Source organism: Gadus chalcogrammus, unplaced genomic scaffold (assembly GCF_026213295.1).
Source record: "Gadus chalcogrammus isolate NIFS_2021 unplaced genomic scaffold, NIFS_Gcha_1.0 GACHA068, whole genome shotgun sequence".
Lineage (NCBI taxonomy): Eukaryota > Metazoa > Chordata > Actinopteri > Gadiformes > Gadidae > Gadus > Gadus chalcogrammus.
Window position 1 is genome coordinate 449,541 of NW_026613503.1, and position 25,965 is coordinate 475,505.

The window sequence follows — 25,965 nt, forward strand, 5'->3', positions numbered from 1 at the left end:
CTGCCGTCGCGACCACTGACATACCATGGCATATGCCGTTCTGGAACGGTAACTGCCGTTCTGAAACGGTAACTACCGTTCTGAAACGGTAATGCCATGGCATATGCCTTTCTGAAACGGTAACTACCGTTCTGAAACGGTAACTACCGTTCTGAAACGGTAACTACCGTTCTGAAACGGTAATGCCATGGCATATGCCTTTCTGGAACGGTAACTACCGTTCTGAAACGGTAACTGCCGTTCAGGTGGAACGCTAACTGCAGTTCCCAACAATGGTATGTGACACCAGCATAACTCCTCCGTAAAATTTCAAGACAGGTATTGCAATCAATGTAAAGGTATATATATTTGGTATTTATTGACACAATATCACAACATAACGCAGTAAATAAAGGGATTTACACGTTTCTCTCGTCCGTGCTGTTGTTAGGATATTTCCGATCTGTTTGTTGTTGCTTTTGTAATGACAGATGCTTTTGAAAACAGCCGGACTTGCTCCGGTGACGGTAGTTATAGCCTAGCCTTCTAGGTGGCCATAGAGCTATAGTATATTGCTTTGTTCCAATATCCATACTATCCGCAGTCATTATACTTTATTTTAGTATGACTTCTTTTTTATATAGTTTGAGTACGTAGTGCGTTGCAATTAAGATCAGGGCGAAAGGAAGTGTAGTGAAAGGACCCGGATGGTATACTCAAAACGGTCAAACCGATGAGTGTGGATTGATGTACACCTTTCGTGCTCCACGGCAGCGATCTTAGCTACGTAGCTGAAGAGGCGGAGCCAGGCTGAGCCAACGTCAGCGCATTTTCTTTGATAGGTCCATGCATTTTCCACGTATCCTGCATTAATGGAGTCATTTTGTTGTTTTAATAGCTTTATAACTACTATGTGTAAAGAGTTCACCGTTCAAAGCGAGATGTTTATTGCGGTTGCGATCGTAGTTTCCGGTTAGTGCACCAGAGCCAGGTCCCTATAGGGGTGGCACTGTAGGCTATGGCTAGACAGTCATCCATTCTTCCACTCGTGTTTTATCAAGATGTTCTAGTAGCGTAGCCTATAATAAAGCCTACTGTATGACTGCTTCAGCTCATAACTATTCAATAGGCCAAATATTAAGTTTTGCATTTGTTCTTATTGGTGTTTAACCAAATAATTTAAGCAGGCCTATAGGTTCCTATCATTTAACCCTGATCCAGTGTCATAAACCTTTCTATATCGACATGATCCAGTGGTATCATGGCATACAGGCCAAAAGTTTTTCCGCTGGCAAGCCAATTATGTTAATCGGAAGTTCCATTTCCTACTGGAACCACCGTTTTTCCGCTGGCATGCCACTCATGTAAAATGGTATTACCAGTGTCAGAGTATTAGAGTGTTTACGGTACTCTGCTTTACGGCTGTCGTAACGTAGCTGTTGAGGTTTACTCCAGTGGGTGTTACGGCAGTGGGAGGGGCTTTCACGTGAGTCTTCACCTATATGCTGTGGACATGAACCCGAGATCTCCTGGATAAAGTCAGAAGTAACAACTTACCTGTGTCTGGACATTCCGTGTTTTATTACATGGTGTCAGAAGTGGCCAGTGGTTTTGCAAAGAGTGTAAATCATGGCGAAGTTCAACCCACCGGAGAGTTTTAGCTTTGATAAACCGACGGAGTGGACCGACTGGAAAAGGCGGTTCGAGAGATATCGGACGGCTACGGAGCTCAACAAGAAGTCGGGTGAAGTACAAGTGTGTTCCCTGGTGTACGCAATGGGGAGTGAAGCGGAAAATATTTTCAAGTCGTTTACTTTTACTGACCCAGGACACCAGAATAATTACAATATAGTGATGGAGAAGTTCGACGAGTACTTTTTCCCGCGGCGGAATGTAATCCATGAGCGTGCTGTTTTCCACCAGCGCGTGCAGCGGCCTGGCGAGCCGTCAGAGACTTTCATCAGGGCTCTCTATGATTTATCAGAACACTGCGAGTTCGGGGAGGGTAGAGATGAAAATATTCGGGACCGAATCGTGGTGGGGATTCAAGATAAAGAGCAGTCTCGTAAATTGCAGCTCATGGCGGATCTTACACTGGCGCAGACTATACAGTCTGTTCGCCAGTCAGAGACAGTGAACATGCAGATCAGTGCGCAGGCAGCAGAGGCCATGGCAGCCACGGCATCCGTACAAGAGGTGCGGGGCGCGCGGAAGACGAATATAAAATGGCAGCGCAACGCCGAGAATGCGGGAAAGACGGAGCACGGGAGGAAGTGCAGCCGGTGTGGGAAAACAGAGCACAAGGATCCAGAGAGATGCCCCGCTCGCAATTCAGCTTGCAACAAATGCGGCAGGAACGGACATTGGCAGAGCCAGTGCAAAACCAAAGCGGTGAGGGAAGTAACAGAGGCAGATGAGCAGAGTGAATACTTCCTGGGATCAGTGAATGCAAACGCGAGTGATGAGTGGACAGTGCAACTTCTGCTGGGTGCAACTCCTGTTAAGTTTAAGATCGATACTGGGGCTGATGCTAGTGTAATGTGTGAAGAGACTTTCAATATGCTCATTCCAGAGAGAGAACTGAAGCAGACTAGTGTATCTTTGACCAGCCCAGGGGGTCAATTAGACTGTAAAGGACAATTTCAAGTTAACACCACATACAAGAAGAACTCATACTCATTCCCAGTGTATGTTATTAGAGGAAAGTCTGTCAACAACTTACTCAGTAGATCCACTGCAGCTGAGATGGGCCTCGTGAAACGGATCGAGGAGGTCCATGGTGCCTTTGGAGAGCATGGCACGCTCAAAACGGAGCCTGTGAGGATACAGCTCAAGGACAACGCCACCCCGTACGCGGTGCAGACTGCGCGCAGGGTCCCAATACCGCTGACGTCCAAGGTCAGGGAGGAGCTGCGCCGCATGGAGGAGTACGGCATCATAGAGGAGGTAACCCAGCCAACCGATTGGTGCGCCCCCATGGTGCCCGTGCTCAAAAAGAACGGAAAGGTTTGTATATGTGTGGATCTTAAGAAACTAAATGAACAGGTAAAGAGAGAGAGATTCATCTTACCTACACCAGAGGAGATTACAGCGGAGCTGTGTGGAGCAACGGTGTTCTCCAGCCTTGATGCAGCCTCTGGGTTCTTCCAGATTCCTCTGCACAGTGAGAGTAGCCTACTCACCACATTCATTACGCCATTTGGCAGGTACTGTTTCCGGCGCTTACCATTCGGGATAACGAGCGCCCCAGAAATTTTCCAAAGGAAAATGTTGGAGACACTTCAAGGCCTACAGGGCGTCTCAGTTTACATGGATGACATTGTTGTGTATGGAAAGGACATGGAAGAGCACGACCTCCATCTCCAGAAGGTCCTGGAGAGAGTCAAGTCTGCTGGGCTCAAGCTCAATAAGGAAAAGTGTAAGCTCAGACAAGAGCAGCTCAACTTCCTGGGCCAGGTGGTCGATGCCACAGGCGTGCGGCCGGATCCAGCAAAGGTGCGAGCAATCCGGGAGCTCGCTGCACCAGAGAACGTCCACGAGCTCAAACGTATCCTGGGCATGGTGAACTATCTCGGTAAATATGTGCCGAACCTGTCCACAGTGGGCCAGCCACTGTACGAGCTGCTCCGGTCCAAGACAGCTTGGACCTGGGGTCCCGCACAACACACAGCTTTTGAGAAGCTAAAAGAGCTACTGATGACATCGCCAGTGTTAGTGTTTTATGACGTCAACAGACCCACCGCTGTCTCAGCTGATGCAAGCAGCTATGGGCTCGGTGGCGTGCTGTTGCAGCTCCATGGACAAAACTGGAAACCAGTCGCATACTGCTCAAGGAGGCTGACAGACGCAGAGACCAGATACGCGCAGATTGAGAAAGAGTGCCTGGCGAGTGTCTGGGCCTGTGAACGGTTTGAAAAATACCTCTACGGCCTGGAGAGTTTTGAACTTGTGACAGACCACAAGCCCCTGGTCCCACTAATGAACAGTAAGGACTTAGACAACGTTCCATTAAGGTGCCAGAGACTTCTTATGCGGCTCATGCGCTTTAAGCCAGTGGCTGCGTATGCGCCGGGGAAGACCCTTGTTGTGGCAGACACACTGTCACGGAGCCCTCTGAGCAACGCGGAGGACGGGAGAGACACACACTCTGAGGTTGAGTGCTACATTGCAGCAGTCATGGACAGCGTGCCAGCTACCCCACAGAAGATGAACAACATCAGAGCAGCTACTGCAGCTGATGAGAAGCTGCAGACAGTGATCAGGTACATTGGGTCCGGCTGGCCAGAACACGCATGCCAAGTACCAAGTAACATACGTGAGTACTTCTCTATGAGAGATGAACTTTCAGAGTATGGCGGGATGGTCGTGAGAGGAAGCCGCATCGTGATACCAGGGACGCTGAGGGCAGACATCCTTGAGAGAATCCACGACGGACATCAAGGGCTCTCAAAGTGTCGGGACAGGGCAAACGCCGCTGTCTGGTGGCCCGGCATCTCCTCACAACTGAAACACAAGGTGTTGTCATGTCAGTCCTGCTGTGAGTTGAGAAGAGCACAGCAGAAGGAGCCGTTGATCTCTACCCCGCTCCCCGACAGACCATGGCAGCGCATAGCTCTGGACCTATGTGAACATAATAAACAGAACTACTTAATCATCTCAGACTACTACTCGAGATACATCGAGATATTGCACATGAAAACAACAACAAGTGCTCATGTCTCTCTGAAGCTGAAAGCTATATGCGCCCGCTACGGCATTCCAGATGTGGTCGTCAGCGACAACGGGCCGCAGTTCACAAGCACAGAGTTTCAAGACATCGCCCGTGAGCTTGACTTTGAACACGTCACCTCAAGCCCACACAACGCACAAGGCAACGGTCACGCAGAGAGGGCGGTGCAGACCGCAAAGCGAATATTGAAACAGAACGACCCTCTCATCGCACTCATGTGCTACAGGTCAACACCATGCAGCACAACTGGAGCCAGCCCAGCTGAACTACTAATGGGCCGGAAGATTCGAACGACACTGCCTACCCTCGAGAGAAACCTGCAGCCCTCATGGCCTGACGGGCAGCGCATCAGGCAGAAGGACGAGGCAGAGAAGAAGAAGCAAGCCTTCTAGTACAACAGACGCCATGGGGCCAGACCCCTACCCCCACTTCAGCCTGGTGGTAACGTCCTCACCAAGCTGGACCACCAGAAATCCTGGACAGCTCCTGCAGTTGTGACCGCTGAGAGTGTCACGCCACGCTCTTACATCATCCAGACGCAGCAGGGGGCAAGACTCAGGCGCAACCGGCGCCACCTGCAGGAGATGCCTGCTCCACAGCCGCCTGGAGGCAAAGCACCTGTCTTACCTGTTTGCACGGACAATCCGGACATCAATCGACAGCAGGGGGACTCCAGTGTCAGCATGCATGCTGGTGCTGAAAATCTGTCATAGACCAGGTCTGGACGGATCTCTTAGCCAGTCATCAGACTGGACTTGTGAGTTAACATGTCCTCGCACTCATGGCCTTTGGGTGGGAAGAAGGGAAAAGAGTTCCAGGTGTGGTAACCTTTAAACCACATAAAAGAGTTCCAGGTGGTAAAGCCACATAAAAAGAAAAAGAGTTCCATAGAATGTTATAAACTGATGTGTTTTAATATCTTAAATCTTAATATCTTTAAATCTTATTAAAGAGTTCAGGAATGCAAACTGTTATCTTATAGTGAAAAGTAATTTGATAATCGTTTGATAATCTAAAGGTTTATTGAATATAAGTACTACAGAAGACAGACCAAGGGTTGAATGTCGTTTATTGATATTTAATGAAGAATGACATTGTTTACATTTCACAGGATGTTTAATGTGGTCCTGCTTATTGCTACAGAATAGCATTGTTCTTTACAGAATGTTTATCTGTTTACTTTATTGAGGAAAGTAGAACTAAAAAGGGGAGATGTCAGAGTATTAGAGTGTTTACGGTACTCTGCTTTACGGCTGTCGTAACGTAGCTGTTGATGTTTACTCCAGTGGGTGTTACGGCAGTGGGAGGGGCTTTCACGTGAGTCTTCACCTATATGCTGTGGACATGAACCCGAGAGCTCCTGGATAAAGTCAGAAGTAACAACTTACCTGTGTCTGGACATTCCGTGTTTTATTACAACCAGTTTCTACTGGCACCTACCGTTTTTCCGCTGGCATGCCACTCATGGAAAATGGTAATTACCAGTTTCTACTGGCACCTACCGTTTTTCCGCTGGCATGCCACTCATGGAAAATGGTAATTACCAGTTTCTACTGGCACCTACCGTTTTTATAAGAATGATTGTGTAGCTGTGAATCATGAGTGGTATGTGTGTATGAACGGGCAAATACCACAGGAAAGGAATATCTACTGGCAAACGGTAGGTGCCAGTAGAAACTGGTAATTACCATTTTCCATGAGTGGCATGCCATCGGAAAAACGGTGGTTCCAGTAGGAAATGGAACTTCCGATTAACATAATTGGCTTGCCAGCGGAAAAACTTTTGGCCTGTATGCCATGATACCACTGGATCATGTCGATATAGAAAGGTTTATGACACTGGATCAGGGTTAAATGATAGGAACCTATAGGCCTGCTTAAATTATTTGGTTAAACACCAATAAGAACAAATGCAAAACTTAATATTTGGCCTATTGAATAGTTATGAGCTGAAGCAGTCATACAGTAGGCTTTATTATAGGCTACGCTACTAGAACATCTTGATAAAACACGAGTGGAAGAATGGATGACTGTCTAGCCATAGCCTACAGTGCCACCCCTATAGGGACCTGGCTCTGGTGCACTAACCGGAAACTACGATCGCAACCGCAATAAACATCTCGCTTTGAACGGTGAACTCTTTACACATAGTAGTTATAAAGCTATTAAAACAACAAAATGACTCCATTAATGCAGGATACGTGGAAAATGCATGGACCTATTAAAGACAATGCGCCGACGTTGGCTCAGCCTGGCTCCGCCTCTTCAGCTACGTAGCTAAGATCGCTGCCGTGGAGCACGAAAGGTGTACATCAATCCACACTCATCGGTTTGACCGTTTTGAGTATACCATCCGGGTCCTTTCACTACACTTCCTTTCGCCCTGATCTTAATTGCAACGCACTACGTACTCAAACTATATAAAAAAGAAGTCATACTAAAATAAAGTATAATGACTGCGGATAGTATGGATATTGGAACAAAGCAATAGACTATAGCTCTATGGCCACCTAGAAGGCTAGGCTATAACTACCGTCACCGGAGCAAGTCCGGCTGTTTTCAAAAGCATCTGTCATTACAAAAGCAACAACAAACAGATCGGAAATATCCTAACAACAGCACGGACGAGAGAAACGTGTAAATCCCTTTATTTACGGCGTTATGTTGTGATATTGTGTCAATAAATACCAAATATATATACCTTTACATTTATGGCAATACCTGTCTTGAAATTATACGGAGGAGTTATGCTGGTGTCACATACCATTGTTGGGAACTGCAGTTACCGTTCCACCTGAACGGCAGTTACCGTTTCAGAACGGTAGTTACCGTTCCAGAAAGGCATATGCCATGGCATTACCGTTTCAGAACGGTAGTTACCGTTTCAGAACGGTAGTTACCGTTTCAGAACGGCAGTTACCGTTTCAGAACGGCAGTTACCGTTCCAGAACGGCAGTTACCGTTCCAGAACGGCATATGCCATGGTATGTCAGTGGTCGCGACGGCAGTTACCGTTTCAGAACGGCAGTTACCGTTTCAGAACGGTAGTTACCGTTTCAGAACGATAGTTACCGTTTCAGAATGGCAGTTACCGTTCCAGAACGGCATATGCCATGGTATGTCAGTGGTCGCGGTGGCACATGCCACAGGCCAATAAACGATCTCGGCCCTACTGTATCATTGAGCGCATTGTGACCTCACAGTAATTTGTGTGTGTTTTAATAGAAAACCAGCCTACAGGATACCCCAGATCTTTGAAACAAAAATATCACAAAACACTGATGCTTTGCATTATTGCGTATGCAGTGGCGTAGCTTAGTTGTGCTAGGCCTCGGGGCAAGATCGCACTGGGCCCCCCCCCCCCCACAACCCCCGACCCCCCCCCCCCCCCCCCCCCACACACACACACACACACACACACACACACACACACACACACACACACACACACACACACACACACACACACAATGCATCCACTCCCCCATAGGGCCTAAGCCAACAGCCGCCACAACGAGAGAACGCTAAATCATCATCAGAACCATGGACAGAGACTTAGCATCCCTAGATCACACGTCAAAATCACGGAAACATTATTAGGACCACGTACACTGTATTTGCAACACACTGCCTACTATCAAAAACAAAACATAAATACTCCATTCAGCTGACCACACAACTACATTTCCCAAACAGCACAACTATGGCCTAATCAAAATGGCCAATGGTAACATACTCCTACATGGCACAGCGGCCATAACCAATAATAAAATAACAACTGCTCTTACCCGTTCAGAAGTTAACTCTGCGTGCCTTCTGTTCAGCAAACTTGTTGATAATAGAGGTGAAATCCAATTTCCTTGCTCTTTCATTCTCGATTGAGAGTATGGCCAATACACTCAATCGCTACTGTGCCATGGCGCTCCTTAGAGAAGTCTTTATCAATTTGAGCTTGGAAAATGACCGCTCTGCCGTGGCTACTGTCACTGGTATGGTGAGGTACAGGAAAAACGCTGTGCAAACATTTCGAATTGCGCGCCAGGTCTTTCTTCTCTTTACGTTTTTTGGTACCACTTTTTAGCCCCGGCCCAAGCTACGCCCCTGTGCGTATGCATGCTACTGATACTGAAAATTGCACCAGGTGTGATGTGACCGTGTGAGGATTAAACCAACCTGAGTAGGACATCAGTGAATCACACATATGAATGCATGCGTTCATATGCATGTGCATATGAACATTGCAAAGTATAATATTCAACATTTCAAAGTTCAAAGTACTTTATTTGTCATTGCCATAAAGACAACGAGACAGTAGAGGCAACCAGACTTACACAGCTAAATAATAATAAATAACAATTAATAAATAGATTCATAAATATCATACATAAAATAATAATAAAAATAATAAAAGCAATATATCTCCATATCTCCATATTAAGGTGCATCAAGTCATAGAGTGCAGTCCATGGGGGGCAGGGAGGGCTGGGCCGGGGGCGGGGGGAGATGAAGGGGGGTGGGGAGTGGGGTGGTCAAGCTGTTGAGGAGCCTTATTGCACAGGGATAGAAGCTCTTTGCCATCCTGGAGGTGCGTGCCTTTTTTGATCTGAACCTTTTCCCTGACGGGAGTAACAGGAACATTCAATCATCATAAAATATCTGATTGCCGAAACTACTACGCTACTACGCATTTCAAGGTTATGGTTTGGCAGCAGGTGGCAGCATAGGACATGAAACCAAACATTTCAAACCCGCAAGAAAGACACCCTCATATCAATTTCGGGGCCCGATTTGAAATCTTTAGTGCCACTCACAGGCCAAAGCTGGGTTTACTTTAGTGCTCAAAAGTTTGAAACATGGCCGGTTAGCTTTTTCCTTTCGGCTCTGTATTCATTTTCCATGCTGAGAACGACACAATATTCAGTCATGCAATTTATAATTTTTTTGGGCGATTTAAGTCACTAGCCAAAGACAGATGCTTATTTCCAATGGCCTATTGTTGGCTAGGTCTGTTGGTTTACGGCCTGATAACAGATGCTCATTGAATCAGGGTCAAGGACAAAATAACATATTCAAACACCACATCCTTCAAATGAATCATCTAGGCCTACTTTTGACATACTTTCTATAATTGTAGGTTGTACTTGGTGATCATGTATTAGCCCTACATTGTAGGGCTAATACATGATCACCAGCCTACAACCTACAATTATAGAAATTATAATTGTAGCGTTTTCTCCCGGAGGCCAAGGGAAGTCAGGCTTCCCTGTTTTTTAGACATCCAATAAAAACATTATATTAACAGTTTCGGGTTATTCTTTGGTGCCGTGTTGCTGTCATTTCTTACACATTTTCTCGTCTCAGTGAGCATTTCAAAATGCGCCCCTCTAAATGTTAAATACTGAATACGAGGTAAAACACGACATTGCACACTGTATGTCCCATGGGATGGCATCCCTTGGTGAGAAAAAAGGATTAACCAATCAGGTGAGGCAACCGTCATGACACTGAGCCAGATCTGATAAAAGCACGGGTTGACTCCAGAGTCGAAATCGGTGGCAGTGGAGAAGCTTGGTCATTGACGTCCGGCTGGACCAATGAGGCGTGTGTTTGGACCCGCTGATCGGACTCGGACTGTGACTGGACGAGAGATGGCAGATTCAGGAGGGACAGGAAATGACGAAGGAAGTTAATCAAGTGCGGTAGAGTATGAGGAGCTTGAAGAGCTTGAGGAAGAGAAGGATGAATTAAGTAATACAGAGAATCTAATCCATTTAGAGGATGGAAATTGGGATACTGTAAGAAGAGGGAAGAAAAGGAAAACACGTGAAAACAAAGATGAAGGCAAACCGAATTAAATAAAGGTTATCATTCGATTCCAAACTCCGGGTGCAATGGATCCTTTAAAAATTAGCGATGCTGTGTATAAACTAGTAGGTGAGGTGCATGCTGTTAGAACACTAAGGGATGGAAACTTGATGATTGTTTGTAGGGATAAAGATCAACAGGTTGGTCTAATGAGGTGCAAAATACTGATGGGAAAGAATATTATACCGCAGATATGGGAAGAAAGAGGGAGAGTTATGGGAGTTATATCTAGTGTACCAACTGATCTGACTGAAGAAGGAATTAAAACCAATGTAAGAGGAGCTCAAGTAAACAAAGTTAAGCATCTGACATACCAGAGATGGAGTTAAGGGACATGAAAAAATTCTATAGTTTACTATGTTAAATAAACTATAGTATACCCTATATATAGGTCTACTATAGTAAATATTGTAGTGTTTTTGAACCTTACTATAGTAGTTTTACTAAAGTAAACTATAGTATACTACAGAAAATATAGTTTACTATAGTAAATAAACTATAGTATACCCTATATATCAGGGGTTTTCAAAGTGTGAGAGAGTGAGCCCCCCCTCAGAGAAAAAATTTCAGCTGAGCCCCCCCCCCCCCCCCCCCCATTTTTTTTTTCTAAATACCTGTGTTTTGAAAGCTATTTTAATTATTTTACACATTTTAAACATCTCTGATCATAATTTTAACATTTGAAACATATTTTTTAATCATTACAACATCTTTGTGCGTTTTTAAACACATTTCTGAACACAATTTAACAACTTTATCTAAGCATGTTTTAGTTTAACCTTTTTTAAATACATTTGAACATCTTAATCTGTGTAAACTGCCAGTCGAATCAGATCTGCATTTTCAGTCCAGAGATTAGACTAATCGGCGGGGTTTGTTTACCGGCGTTGCTATGGTGACCTAAATTATTATAAGCAACTGAAAACGATGCCGGTAAGAAACTAAAACTGTGATTCTGAAAAAAGTATAAATGCTATCAAAATTCCGTTTATATAGTATTGCAGATACAAGTGTGTAGATTTGTTTAATGGTTTGAACGATGGTAAACGGTTGGAAAAGGAATGAGTTACGATGTCTAGAAGTAGGTGTATCAGAATGGGCTGACGTCTTCAATGAAAACAGCTGAAAACGAAGCGGTATGAAACTAAAACTGTGATTCTGAAGACATTTTAAATGATATCGAAATTCTAAAAGTGTGTAGATATGTTAAATGGTTTGCACGAAGATAAACGGTTGAAAATTGATTCAGTTATGTTACTTCTACAGTTGAAGTACGACTGATGATTTGAATCATCGACTTTCAGGTTTTTTTCGGGTTTATCTTTTTCTCACGTCGCGCCCCCCCTGAAGAACTCTGGCGCCCCCCAGGGGGGGCGCGCCCCACAGTTTGAAAACCACTGCTATATATACTATAGTAAATATTGTAGTGTTTTTGAACCTTACTATAGTAGTTTTACTACAGTAAACTATAGTATACTACAGAAAATTCTATAGTTTATTATAGTAAATAAACTACAGTACACCCTTTATATGCTATAGTAAATATTGTAGTGTTTTTGAACCTTACTATAGTAGTTTTACTACAGTAAACTATAGTATACTACAGAAAACTGCAGTTTTATTACTACAGTATACCACATATATACTACTACAGTAAACTATAGTATACTACAGAAAACTGCAGTTTTATTACTACAGTATACTACATTATATACTACTACAGTTTACTACATAAACTACAATCTACTGAAGTAAATTACAGAACTTTTATCATACTTTTATTTTGCTATAGAATACTACAATTACGACCCCATAGTACTATATATACTGCATTACAATAACTGCATTATGCAGTACTTTGTTGTTCTTTTAACTATGTCATTGTACTTTACCTAATGGATATTTTCAACTGTATCACTTTTTGTTGTTGCCATTTTTAACCATAGTGCTGTAACAATAATTCACTGCACATAAATTAGGCTTACAACCACCATTAACACAGTGTTTTCTACAGACTGCTAAAATAAAAAAAAAATAGAACAAAAGTTTCTTTCTTTAAACAGTTGATCATTTATTGTTTCTTAAATTTGGCAGCATTGTTCAGCTTTTGTCGTATAAATGCTTTTATGTTCGTATCAGTTACGTAGGTGAACTTCAACTTTGCAGCATCTGTGGGAATACACACACACACACACACAAACACATACACGAAAGATGAGCATGAGAATGAGGGTATCACTCAACCAACATCTTTTCTCATTTCTATATACCTACTCGTTATTTTTATTTTATTTAACCTTTATTTTTCCAGATAAAACATTAAGAACAGTTTCTTATTTACAATAATGATCTGGTCCAAGAGGCCCCACCAGGAATAAAAGGTACACATAACAAAAACACAAGCATGACTAATTTAGACAAATATAAAACGGATATACAAATACATAGCCTATGTACAGAAAGAAAATAGAAAACACCAATGCACAATAAATAATAATAATCATTAAGATGGGTCAATGTTATATTGTGTGTGAAGGGTGTAATGCAAATGAGAAACAGTGGAATCAACAGGAGCAGGGGGGGTCTACTAAGACATAGTTAAGTTTCTGCTTGAAGGCAGACTGTGATATGAAAGCTGTAAGTTTGAGGGTGTCTTGAATTTGGTTCCAGTCAAAAGCTGCTGCAAAATGAAAGGAGTTTCGGCCGAAGGTAGTCCTGGTGAGTGGGTTGATGAGTTTGATAAGCTCAGATGATCTTGTGCGGTAAGTGCTTCTAGAGAGATGGAGAAGGGAGGAAAGGTAATACGGGGTCTTGCCCAGGAGTGTCTTATAAATAAACTGAAGCCAATGTCGGAGTCGACGGGTTTGGAGCGAGGGCCAGTCCACCAGTTTGAAAAGTTCACAGTGGTGTGTATTAAAGGGAGCATTGGTGGCAAAGCGGATAGCTGAATGGTGAAGAACGTCCATTTTGTGTAGCGCTGTTTTTGAAGCCATTTTATAGATTGTATCACCATAGTCAACGATGGGCAGAATGGTCATTTTTACAAGTGTAAGTTTAGCAGAGCGTGTGAAGGATGCTTTGTTACGGAAGAGAAAGGCCAATCTGGCTTTCACTTTAATCTGAATATTATTAATATGGGTGGAGAATGAAAGGGAAGAGTCCAGCCAAAGCCCTAGATATTTATAGGACTTGACAAACTCCAGTTCAGAGTTGTCAGCGCAAACGATCTTGGGGGGGCTGGAGGTGTTGTTTTTTCGATTGAAAAGTATGCATTTTGTCTTTTTAGAGTTGAGCCGTAGGTGAAGGTTGTGGAAAGAGTGCTAAATAGAAGTGAGACTGTCTTGAAGAGTGGAGGATTTCGGGTCTTCTGTTGCTGGTGGTGGAACTGCTGTTGGTGCTGGTGATAGTGTTGGTTCTGGTCTTGGTCTTGGTCTTGGTCTTGGTCTTGGTCTTGGTCTTGGTCTTGGTCTTGGTCTTGGTCTTGGTCTTGGTATTGGTGAGGTGTCGGTATTGGTGCTGAGCGAAGAAACTCCTCCATCTTCTGCAAAACGTCTGGCAGCACTGAGCAAAGGATTCATAATAGCCTTTTAGCTAACATGTAAAACAGAAATACCCTTGTGTAAAAAAAAACGAAGCTTTCAACAATAGCATTACATTTCAATGTTGCTATTTTTGCCTTGACAAAATCATTTTCCCTCTGCAGCCTGTGGTTGTTCTCCCTCAACAGCTCACAAGATGGGTGATGGCACTGAAAATAAAAATTCCATTAAAAAAACAAAACTGACTCACATACACCTGCGCAATTACAGAAGCCAGTTAGAGGGTACAAAGCTTACAGCTGATAGATTACAGGAATATATTGCTGTATCTATCCCTATACTATAGAGTTAGGAAATAAAAACTTTAATTGTAGGTAGAACATTAAGTGCAGACAGTTTATTGCATTAGTGGATCTTACTTCATTCCTGGTTTCATTAATTGAGTTCAGCTGACATGATCCTATGACAAACAGAAGATGTACATAGAGTTAAGGGTTTCTTCAAGACTGTACAACAGAGGTCAGCAGGGGGGATGAGCCTGAGCGAGTAGACAATGCAGGCGGAACAGGAGATGAATACTCAAATCTAATCTTGTTAATATGCTTAAAGATCCCATGCCATTCTATTTTATGATGCTTTAATATAGGTATTAGTGGGCCACAAACACAGTATTCAAAGACGTCCCCGAAATTCAGCCGTGGTGCAGAGTTACAGTCACTCCGAAACAGTCGCACATTGAGCTTCCCCCAAACGCGCTGTTTCGGTGGGCGTGTCAAGGCAGGTCAAGGAGGGGGGTGGGGGTGTGGCCCTGAGCAGCTTGTAGCCACTACCATGCGCTCTGTATACGGTGGGCGTGTCAAGGCAGGTCAAGGAGGGGGGTGGGGGTGTGGCCCTGAGCAGCTTGTAGCCACTGACTGACAGTACCATGCGCTCTGTTTACGGTGGATGTATCTCAATGGCTCGTAGAAACCCATATTATACATAGATATCTATATCATATAATATATAATATTATCACCTGGCCCTGAGCAGCTTGTAGCCACAGTACCATGCGCTCTGTTTACGGTGGATGTATCGCAATGTCTCTTAGAAACCCATATTATACATAGATATCTATATCATATAATATATAATATATATTATCACGGCCAAAAGCTATGTGAGCCTCCAGACGATAGGTTATTATGAATCTCAAACGACCGCGTCTACTTCAGATTGATGTGGAAGTGGAAGAACCAGAGACGTCGGAGAACCCGACGAAGTCCTTTGTGATTCATTATATCGTCTGGATGCGCACACAGCTTTTGGCCGTGATGTATTATTTGATATAGATATCTATGTATTATATGATATTATTTAGATATAGAGCAGAGCTCCAGGTCTGTAACGCAAGTGTTGTACACTTCCTTGTTATTTGGATAACCGTTCTGCTGTTGGTGTTATTGCATAACACGTCGGACTCTCGTCTATGGTATTTCTACAACTAGACCCGTAGTGGGGGTTATCTCAGCCATGGTTGAGAATGAATTGGGGGAAAGGAACTTTGGCTTTGACTCCCTGAAGTAGGCTACATGAACCACGACATGGAGGAGAAAGGGATTGTTGGCCGCGAATGTATCCCGCTTGAGCCCTGCTTCCCGCCGCCTCAGCAGCGGTCAGCGCTAATCACCGCATCCTGAAGCCGAGGCGGTGGTCCATCGGCAGCGAGGCTCCGGCGGGAGACGACCGCGGTCAACAATCCCTTTCTCCTCCATGTCGTGGTTCATGACTTCAGGGAGTCAAAGCCAAAGTTCCTTTCCCCCAATTCATTCTCAACCATGGCTGAGATAACCCCCACTCGCGCGCTGAAACGCCGGAACGCGTTCTGGAAAACCAAAACGCGTTCTGGGCACGCGTGCTGGCGTTTCAGAACGCGTTTAATTGAAGTCGAATTGTGGCACACTCGGCTTGCCATAGCCTGCTGCCTGCTGCCGGCGCAAGGCACCACCGCCCGGCTGCTCGCTGCCGGGCGGTGGTGCTTCGCGGCGGTGGTGCCTCGCGCCGCGGCAACCGGCGGCAGGCAGCATGTCGCAGTTCATGTACTTCGATGTCGTTCTGCCATTGCATTCAAAATTCTGTAACTAGCCTGTTACTACGAACTAAGCAACTACCATACACGTATTAGCATTTAGCACTAGCTCAATCACGACTCCTTCAGAATTCTTGTGGGTGGTTACGAACCAACCAAGTGGGCAGGGCCATGAATAATAGTTTGACAACGATACGTCACAGTGTCACCTTATCCAGATTGGCTCATTTCTTCTGCCTTTTTCCTTTCATTGCCTATTGCATTCAGCAGACGAACTGCATAGATTTCAAACTTACCACAGCTCACATCTATTATTATATCTATCTATTATTATAAAAAAAATATTTTCTTAATTATAATTATATTATTAATTTCTACAGATTTTTTTTTTATTACTGGAAAAAATAAATAAAAATAACTGTGTTGCCGGTGTGTCCTCGACACCGCTAACATCAGTAATACTGTATACCGCGGCAACCCTAGTGCAACGATATACTTTTCCCAGGGACAGATTTGACAGCGATACTGCCTTCTCGGGCAGTATGCTATTGCGCAAGCACGCAGGCGTACTTGCGCAATAGTGCCTTCACGAGCTCTCATTCCACACCGTCAAACCTGTCTCTGCATCTCAGACATCGCTTCCGCAGGCAACTCTGTCCCCTTTTCTCCCTTTCATTCCAACCCGTGTTTAACGCGAGTCTCCCTTCTTTGCCGAATGAATTTTTGAAGAATAAGAATCAGTTTTTAATATCCTTAATGTGATGTATGCCTCCGAATCGTGTGATACGTCCGATCAGCTGCGTTTTTGGGGATAAAATGAGAGCGATGACATGACAGTAGTCATCTTTCTTATTTTATCCCCAAAAATATGTAATAACATAATAATAATTATTATTATTATCACACCGTTGGTCTCCCACCATATGCTGTCATCATCACAAATGATCTGTCCCTAAAAGTTAATATCCACCATCCCCCCTGGCTTTTTTTTACAACTCGACCACTTATGGTAATAACTCGAGAACTGTGGGTCTGGGTCTGAACATGCACAGAACTTTGACACTCATTTTCAATTTAACACTTTTGATTTGACACCAGAGGATGGAACAAATTAAACAGAATCGGCTGAAATGGATGACGATGAGCAGTGTTTCACAGTGAGTATTTTTGTGATTGGAGATGTTATTCTGTGTGATGAACTAACGACAATAAAATCATGAGTTACGAAATGCAATGCATTGTTTCTGTCTGCATCTCTTTGCACAGAACATCTTCAACGATCCTGAAATCCAAGAGCAACCCATCTACTCTGGTGCATCAATTAACCGTGGACAGCTACTGTGCCTCATTCTGGCCTTCATCTTGAAGCACAGCATTAGTGGCAGTGGATTAAAAGATTTGTTCGATCTTTTAAATATTGTAGCACCTGGATGTGCCCCCACAAGTAAATACTACTTTGACAAATCTTTCTTTAATTTGGCAAAACAATTCGAAATTCACCATTACTGTAAAATTTGCTCGCAATATATAGGTAAGTTGTTTACCCCTTGCTGCAGTGACGGAAATGTTGATCAAAGAGTAAACAAAAATGAAGGGTATTATTTTCTCAAAATGCCCTTACGGCAACAACTGAAGAAGCTCTTTCTACAAGTTCTTAAACGATGACAAAACAAATATGGGCATGGGCAGGGCCGTTGCACCAAATCCTGGGCCCCTATACAAGAGGTACTGATGGGGGGGTAGAGAACAATTGTTGATGGGGGTGGGGGCGGGTGGTAGATAACAATTGTTGAGGGGGGGGGGGTGGTAGACAACAAAACAATTGTTGACGGTGGGGGGGGGGGGGGGGGGGGGAGACGTTGCCGTGTGCGACTCCTAGCACTATGGGCTGGTGGATAATTCAATTTTTTATTTTTTTTTATTTTTTTTATTGCCATGGGCCCCCCCTCTGCCTTGGGCCCCCCCACGACTGCCTCACTTTCCCCCGCAGTCCGTCGGCCCTAGGCATGGGGGACATTTACAGTGGAAGTATGTACGCCTCAAAACTTAAAACCTTTGTTGATACCCTTGACAACATTTCATTTTCATTTAATATTGATGGGGCTTCAGTTTTGAAATCATCCAATTACTCAATTTGGCCTATTATCTGCACAGTCAATGAACTTCCATCTACTATCCGTGGAAAGTATGCTCTTCTACATTCCCTTTGGTTTAGCTCTAAACCCGAAATGCCAACACTGTTTTTTACAAGATCTATTCACAGAAGGGTTTTCTTGGCATGACAACACTGGTCATAAACACACCACAAAAGTTGCCCCAGGTGTCTGCATATGTGATGCGCCAGCCCGTGCCATGGTACAGGACATGAAACAATTTAACGGCAGATATGGGTGTGGGTTTTGTCTGCATATCGGAGAAATAGAACCAAAGGGAAAAGGGTTTACACGTGTATATCCTCACTCTACTGCGAATCCTCAACTATGAACACATGATCAGACTACCCATCAGGCATCTGCTGCAATACAATCAGACACAGATGTTAATGGGGTTAAGGGACCTAGTCAACTGCTGCTACTGCCTAATTTCGACATTATCAAACATTTTGTCCCAGAATATATGCATAGTGTTTGCCTTGGTGTAACAGAACAATTTGTCAGTATTTGGTGTGATTAAAAAAACTCTGCTTTACCATTCTATTTACAACCGAAAATAATCCAACCGATTGACAGTTCTCTCCTCACCATACACCCACCACATGAAGTCAAAAGATGTCCAAGGTCATTGTCCGAAGCGACACTACTGGGAAGGCATCTGAATGGAGGGCATTTCTTTTATTTTATTCCCCCATTATTTTGAAAACAGTTTTACCCCCGGTTTATTATAATCACTGGCTATTACTTGCCTTTGCCATCTACACACTCCTCAAGGATCATATCCAAAAAGCTGATCTTTTGCATGCTTCCTCTTGTCTTACACGTTTTGTTGTCGAGGTACAAGAGCTTTATGGAAAATGTTATGTATCTTATAATGTTCACTGCTTAACCCATCTTAGCAACGCAGTTGACATGTGTGGTCCGCTGTGGGCCAACTCTTCATTTGTTTATGAAGACACAATTGGCACTCTTCTTGAAATGTTCAATGGTACACAGGCAGTCCCTGAACAAATTTTTAAGAGATTTTTTAACACAAAAACACTAATGCACCACACTGAATTATTCAACAATGCCAGTGATGATGTCTGTGATCTTTTCAACAAACTTGTTAACAAAGACAATACAGTGTTAAAATCATACAAAGTAGGTAGTGGTGCTCGCGTTGTCAGGAATTACACAACAAGAGTAATTACAGTGGGGGAGTCCATTCTCTTTGGAAATTATATAGAGGCCAGTGTCAAAGAATTCAAGAGATGTTTCATCCACCACACTTTATACACCACTGAAATGTTTGTAGCAAATTTTAAACGCAATAATTCTTGTGTGGCTCTAAAAAACGGAGAGCAGGGTAGCATTAAATCCATACTACTTTGTAAGATCAATTGTGGTCGCTTATCAGCATGCAAGTGTGAAGAGGTGTACCTACACATTTTTAGATTCAAAAAGGATTCCAGACAATTAAGAATCTATGATAATTTTGCTAAGGTGAATACTGCTAAGCAAATTGTGAAGTTCAGAAAGACCCATGAAATACTTCTTTGCAAACCTAATGATATTTTGTGCAAATGCTTTTGCTACGTACCCGATGAGTCAATTATTCTTATCCAGATGCCTGTATTAGAAAATGTTTGAACTAAGTAAGGCTTCAATTGTACTCTCTTTCATTGTTATTATATTCTGGCTGTTGTAGCCTATGCATGTTGTGCATTATGTTTTATATTTATCTGTGGTTTATGTTTCTACAATAAAATCTCCACATAATACAAATATTTGGCTTATGTTTCACATATTCATTTCAGGACAAATTACAGAATAATGAAAATATATATTAAAAAAAGTATATTATGGTTAACTATAGTAATCTATAGTTGTCTACACTACAATGTCTGGAAAATTATTGTAGTAAATCCCACACTATATTGTAGTATAGTATAGTAATCTATAGCAGTGGTTCTCAAACTTTTTACCATGAGTACCACCTTAGAAATGATTTGGCTCTCCAAGTACCACTGGAACTAAAATAAAGTGCGTAGGCCTATCCTATAACTACATAGAGTTTACACAGAAGGCATTAATATTAATAACACGATTTATTATTCACATAACTTGACTTGACTGAAGCAACCAACTGTCTATAACTCATGTATTGTATTTAAACACTTGCAACGGGATAATACTAACAATTGAACAACTGCCTCAATAGGGCTACCCAGCAAATGGGGATATCATCTGGCATATAACATACCAGTCAATCTAGTGAGGTTATTAACAAGTATACTGCATTAAAGCATTCAGAGCACTGAATATAAATTTTAACAACTGCAGTCAACCAATCATGTGAGGTAAATTGTACTGCATCAAAACATTCAAAGAATTGAACATGAATATTTAAATACTGGAGTCACACAATCCTGTTATAAGTAATCATGCGCAGCAAAGAGAGAAATCATGTGTACTGCGATAACACTGTAATCAAACTATCATGAGTAAGAACAAGTGTATCATAGAAAAACAACGTATTCAGTATTAAAAAATACTGCAGTAAGTGCCATAAGGTCAGAATATAAACTATGTTTAGGTTTGAAGGAGAATGTACTCAGGCACACATGAAAATTAGGCCTATCATGCTTAGTGGGAGGGGTGTGATGTCTGGGTCGATTGAGGTTAGCTTTAGCCTCAGACTTGGTTCAGTATCCAACCTGCTTCCAGCACGCAAGTTGAGGGGGGATGGCATCCCCCTTTGGAATTAAAATGATCAAAATCATCCCCCTTCTGAAACAGCCATCCCCCCTTCCCATCCCCTGTTATTTTATCAATTAATGTGGAAATATTACCGCTATTTCATTATAGCGGTTTCCTTTTCAATTCGGCGCAAGCAACGTTACTTTTCCCAGGGACAGATTTGACAGAGATACTGCATTCTCGGGCAGTATGCTATTGCGCAAGCACGCAGGCGTACTTGCGCAATAGTGCCTTCCCGAGCTCTCATTCCACACCGTACGAAACTGACACTGGTAGCAAGCGGTCTCTGCATCTCAGACATCGCTTCCGCAGGCAACTCTGTCCACTTTTCTCCGACTAAACGAAAAACTAAAACGAAACAAGTAGCCTAACCATTGCAAATAATTTAAAGATGCAAATAAAACGGCAGCAAATGGACTATGGATTACGCGTTGTGATCTTCTCTACACGGCCGGGATTACGGCTGCGTAGCCGACATAGCCGACACACTTGGTTGCTGCGGGTCTGCTTTCCCGAACTCACCGTTGTGTTTCAGGAGCATATGTTGCCGCCTAGTAGCCTACTTGTAGTAGCTACTCTGGTAGCTCGATTTCGCTTGGCATATTTTACATTTCACCTTATGATCTCCTATTTCTTTAAAGTAGGCCTATTTCAATTCTTCGCTGCGCTTTGCTTTAACCGCCATCTCTTAACTTTTTGAATTCTGCCGTGCCTGCACACGGCACGGAACGCGCCACACAGAAATGGATACATTTAATTTGCTTTGTGCCCACGGCATGCGTTAGTGGCGCCGCACAGAAAATTGATACATTTGCTTCAGAAAACTTTGTTTGTTTGTGTGAATGCAAACTCGAGTTTGCCTGTCCACCAACCGAGTTCATTTGTAACGAGTAGTACTCGAGTTATCGATTCCCCAGATATCAGAAACGGTTGCTTCAACTTCAAAAAATTGCTTCAAAAAATCGTTCATACTCCGCGTACCACTAGAGGGCGCTCGCGTACCACCAGTGGTACGCGTACCACAGATTGAGAACGGCTGATCTATAGTATACTACACTGTGTAGTAACTTACTATAGTATTTACCATAGTACACTACAATGTCTGGAAAATTACTATAGTAAATCCCACACTATATTGTAGTATAGTATAGTTATCTATATACTGTGTAGTAACTTACTATAGTATTTACCATAGGTCATTGTTGATTCTGTGGCGCCGCTGTCTGTTGTACTGCTTTGAATAGTATACATTTATATGTCACACACACACACACACACACACAAATATGTATATTTATGTGTGTAAATGTATACTATTCACTATAGTTTGTACAGACAACCAAAGCTGTCAAAGTAAAATGTATAAATAGATGAATAAATATGAAACATTCTTTTAATAACACAATAATGCTGCCATATAATTTATATACTTTATACAGTATATATATATATATACTATGGACAGTATATGTTGCAGAATGTCCTTTTCCATAATTGTATATGGTGTTTCAGGCATTTTATTTCCTTTCCCATGACCCCCATTTTAAAACAATCGAATATCCTGGATAATTCAGAAATGCACCTGACAATCTCATCTCATCATCTCATTTTCGACCGCTTGTACACTACAATGTCTGGAAAATTACTATAGTAAATCCCACACTATATTGTAGTATAGTATAGTTATCTATAGTATACTGTGTAGTAACTTACTATAGTATTTACCATAGTACACTACAATGTCTGGAAAATTATTGTAGTAGATCCCACACTATATTGTAGTATAGTATAGTAATCTATAGTATACTACACTGTGTAGTAACTTACTATAGTATTTACCATAGTACACTACAATGTCTGGAAAATTACTATAGTAAATCCCACACTATATTGTAGTATAGTATAGTTATCTATAGTATACTGTGTAGTAACTTACTATAGTATTTACCATAGTACACTACAATGTCTGGAAAATTACTATAGTAAATCCCCCACTATATTGTAGTATAGTATAGTTATCTATAGTATACTGTGTAGTAACTTACTATAGTATTTACCATAGTACACTACAATGTTTGGAAAATTACTATAGTAAATCCCACACTATATTGTAGTATAGTATAGTAATCTATAGTATACTACACTTTGTAGCAACTTACTATAGTATTTACCATAATACACTACAATGTCTGGAAAATTACTATAGTAAATCCCACACTATATTGTAGTATAGTATAGTTATATATAGTATACTGTGTAGTAACTTACTATAGTATTTACCATAGTACACTACAATGTTTGGAAAATTACTATAGTAAATCCCACACTATATTGTAGTATAGTATAGTAATCTATAGTATACTACACTTTGTAGTAACTTACTATAGTATTTACCATAGTACACTACAATGTTTGGAAAATTACTATAGTAAATCCCACACTATATTGTAGTATAGTATAGTAATCTATAGTATACTACACTGTGTAGTAACTTACTATAGTATTTACCATAGTACACTACAATGTCTGGAAAATTACTATAGTAAATCCCACACTATATTGTAGTATAGTATAGTAATCTATAGTATACTACACTTTGTAGTAACTTACTGTAGTATTTACCATAGTACACTACAATGTCTGGAAAATTACTATAGTAAATCCCAAACGATATTGTAGAATATTATAGTATACTATAGTAATATATAGTATATTGTAGTAAATGCTGTGGTAACTATAGTATTTTTTCCCCTGGGAAAACAACCATATAGAATAGATCAATTTGCGCTGGGGGAAGAAAAATCTCAATCTGTGGCGGTCATTGTTGATTCTGTGGCGCCGCTGTCTGTTGTACTGCTTTGAATAGTATACATTTATATGTCACACACACACACAAATATGTATATTTATGTGTGTAAATGTATACTATTCACTATAGTTTGTACAGACAACCAAAGCTGTCAAAGTAAAATGTATAAATAGATGAATAAATATGAAACATTCTTTTAATAACACAATAATGCTGCCATATAATTTATATACTTTATACAGTATATATATATATATACTATGGACAGTATATGTTGCAGAATGTCCTTTTCCATAATTGTATATGGTGTTTCAGGCATTTTATTTCCTTTCCCATGACCCCCATTTTAAAACAATCGAATATCCTGGATAATTCAGAAATGCACCTGACAATCTCATCTCATCATCTCATTTTCGACCGCTTATCCGGGGTCGGGTCGCGGGGGGAGCAGCTCAAGCAGGGGGCCCCAGACTTCCCTTTCCCGGGCCACATTGACCAGCTCTGACGGGGGGATCCCGAGGCGTTCCCAGGCCAGTGTTGAGATATAATCTCTCCACCTAGTCCTGGGTCTTCCCCGAGGTCTCCTCCCCACTGGACGTGCCTGAAACACCTCCCAAGAAAGGCGCCCAGTGGGCATCCTTACCAGATGCCCGAACCACCTCAGCTGACTCCTTTCTAAGTAAAGGAGCAGCGGCTCTAATCCGAGTTCCTCACGGATGGCTGAGCTTCTCACCCTACACCTGACAATCATCATAAAGAAATAACTATAAAGGCAATTGGTGAGTAAATAAATAACATTGTATTATTGTGAAAGTTAATGTGAGTACTCTATCGATGTCGGGTCTGGAGTCTGCCTGGGATTGCAGGGGAACGCTGGCTCAGACATCGACTGTTTGGGATTCCTCTTCATCAACGCCATCAAGTCGTCTGTGCTAACCGACATGACCTATCCCAGCGTGGCCATGTACACACCCCAGGTGAGTGCTGCTATGTGTGGAAGACCTGAGTCAGAATATGGCAGGAGGCCATATTCTCCTCAGGAGGCCATATTCTGGCTGAAGTGGGCCAATACATTTCAATTAACTGTTTCTTTGTTAACTCCGAAAAGCTATTGAAATTGAGTCATTTTCATGCATGAATAGCACCTGTTTTTGAAGTAGGTTGTGCCCAGGACAGAGATTTGCACGTATTTTTCCTCCTTCCTATCACTAACAAAAGCATGTCTTATACCTATCTTTCAAAGGGCAGATTACTGTTATATATTAAACAAAAGTATTTTATAAAGCCCTTTTTATATCAGTAGTTGTCACAAGGGGCTTTCTTTAAAGAAAAATTAAGAAAGATTTGTTCTGCTCAAATGCTTGTTGGCCCACTTAGTCGTTCCATAAAGGACAACTTGATGAGTCCTGTCCACCATAGAAACATTATCATTTGATATGGGGTTGACAGTTATGTCTTTTGTTTAATTACATTAGGTCAATAAAATAGTGTCAGCACTTAAATCTTTTGAATTTCTCCCCCGGGGGATAAATAATGTGTTAAAGTCTAAATGTTAGACTAAATAAATAATATTTTTATATTTTCTGTACTGGTTATGAAGTATATTTTGTGTGTTGCCTGAACATTATGCATATTTTTTGGGTTTTTCTGTCTGTGTGGTTTAATGTAGGTCAATAAAGAATATATAAAATCGTCGTCTCATCAAAACGACACTACTGCAGCTCAAGAGCATAAATGTGCGTACAGCCGATCTGTGACCAATCTACCACCTGGAGCACCACCACTAAGATGGAGGGCACCGTCAACATGTCTGTTCATGCAGGGATCCCGAAACTGGTGGGGGGGTCTGGTGGATTTAGCTTGACCACGGGAGCAGTGCTGTTGTCCACAATGAACTCCTCAGAGACCATAACCGAATCAGATGAGGTCAATGTGACGGTCCCGGCACGAAAGACCGTGAGCGATGATTTGACAGTGGGACGAGCAGACATCAACCTCCCCTACTCAGCCACAGTTAAAATCACATGCATGAATGGCAGCGAGCTGGTCTTCCCAGAAAAATGTTCTGTCTAGCTAATGCC

At 42.2% G+C, this 25,965-nt stretch overlaps 1 pseudogene; it reads left to right on the top strand.

Moving 5' to 3' along the window:
- The first annotated feature begins 5,113 nt into the window (after window positions 1-5,113).
- On the top strand, window positions 5,114-25,965 carry LOC130378150 (aerolysin-like protein; annotated as a pseudogene).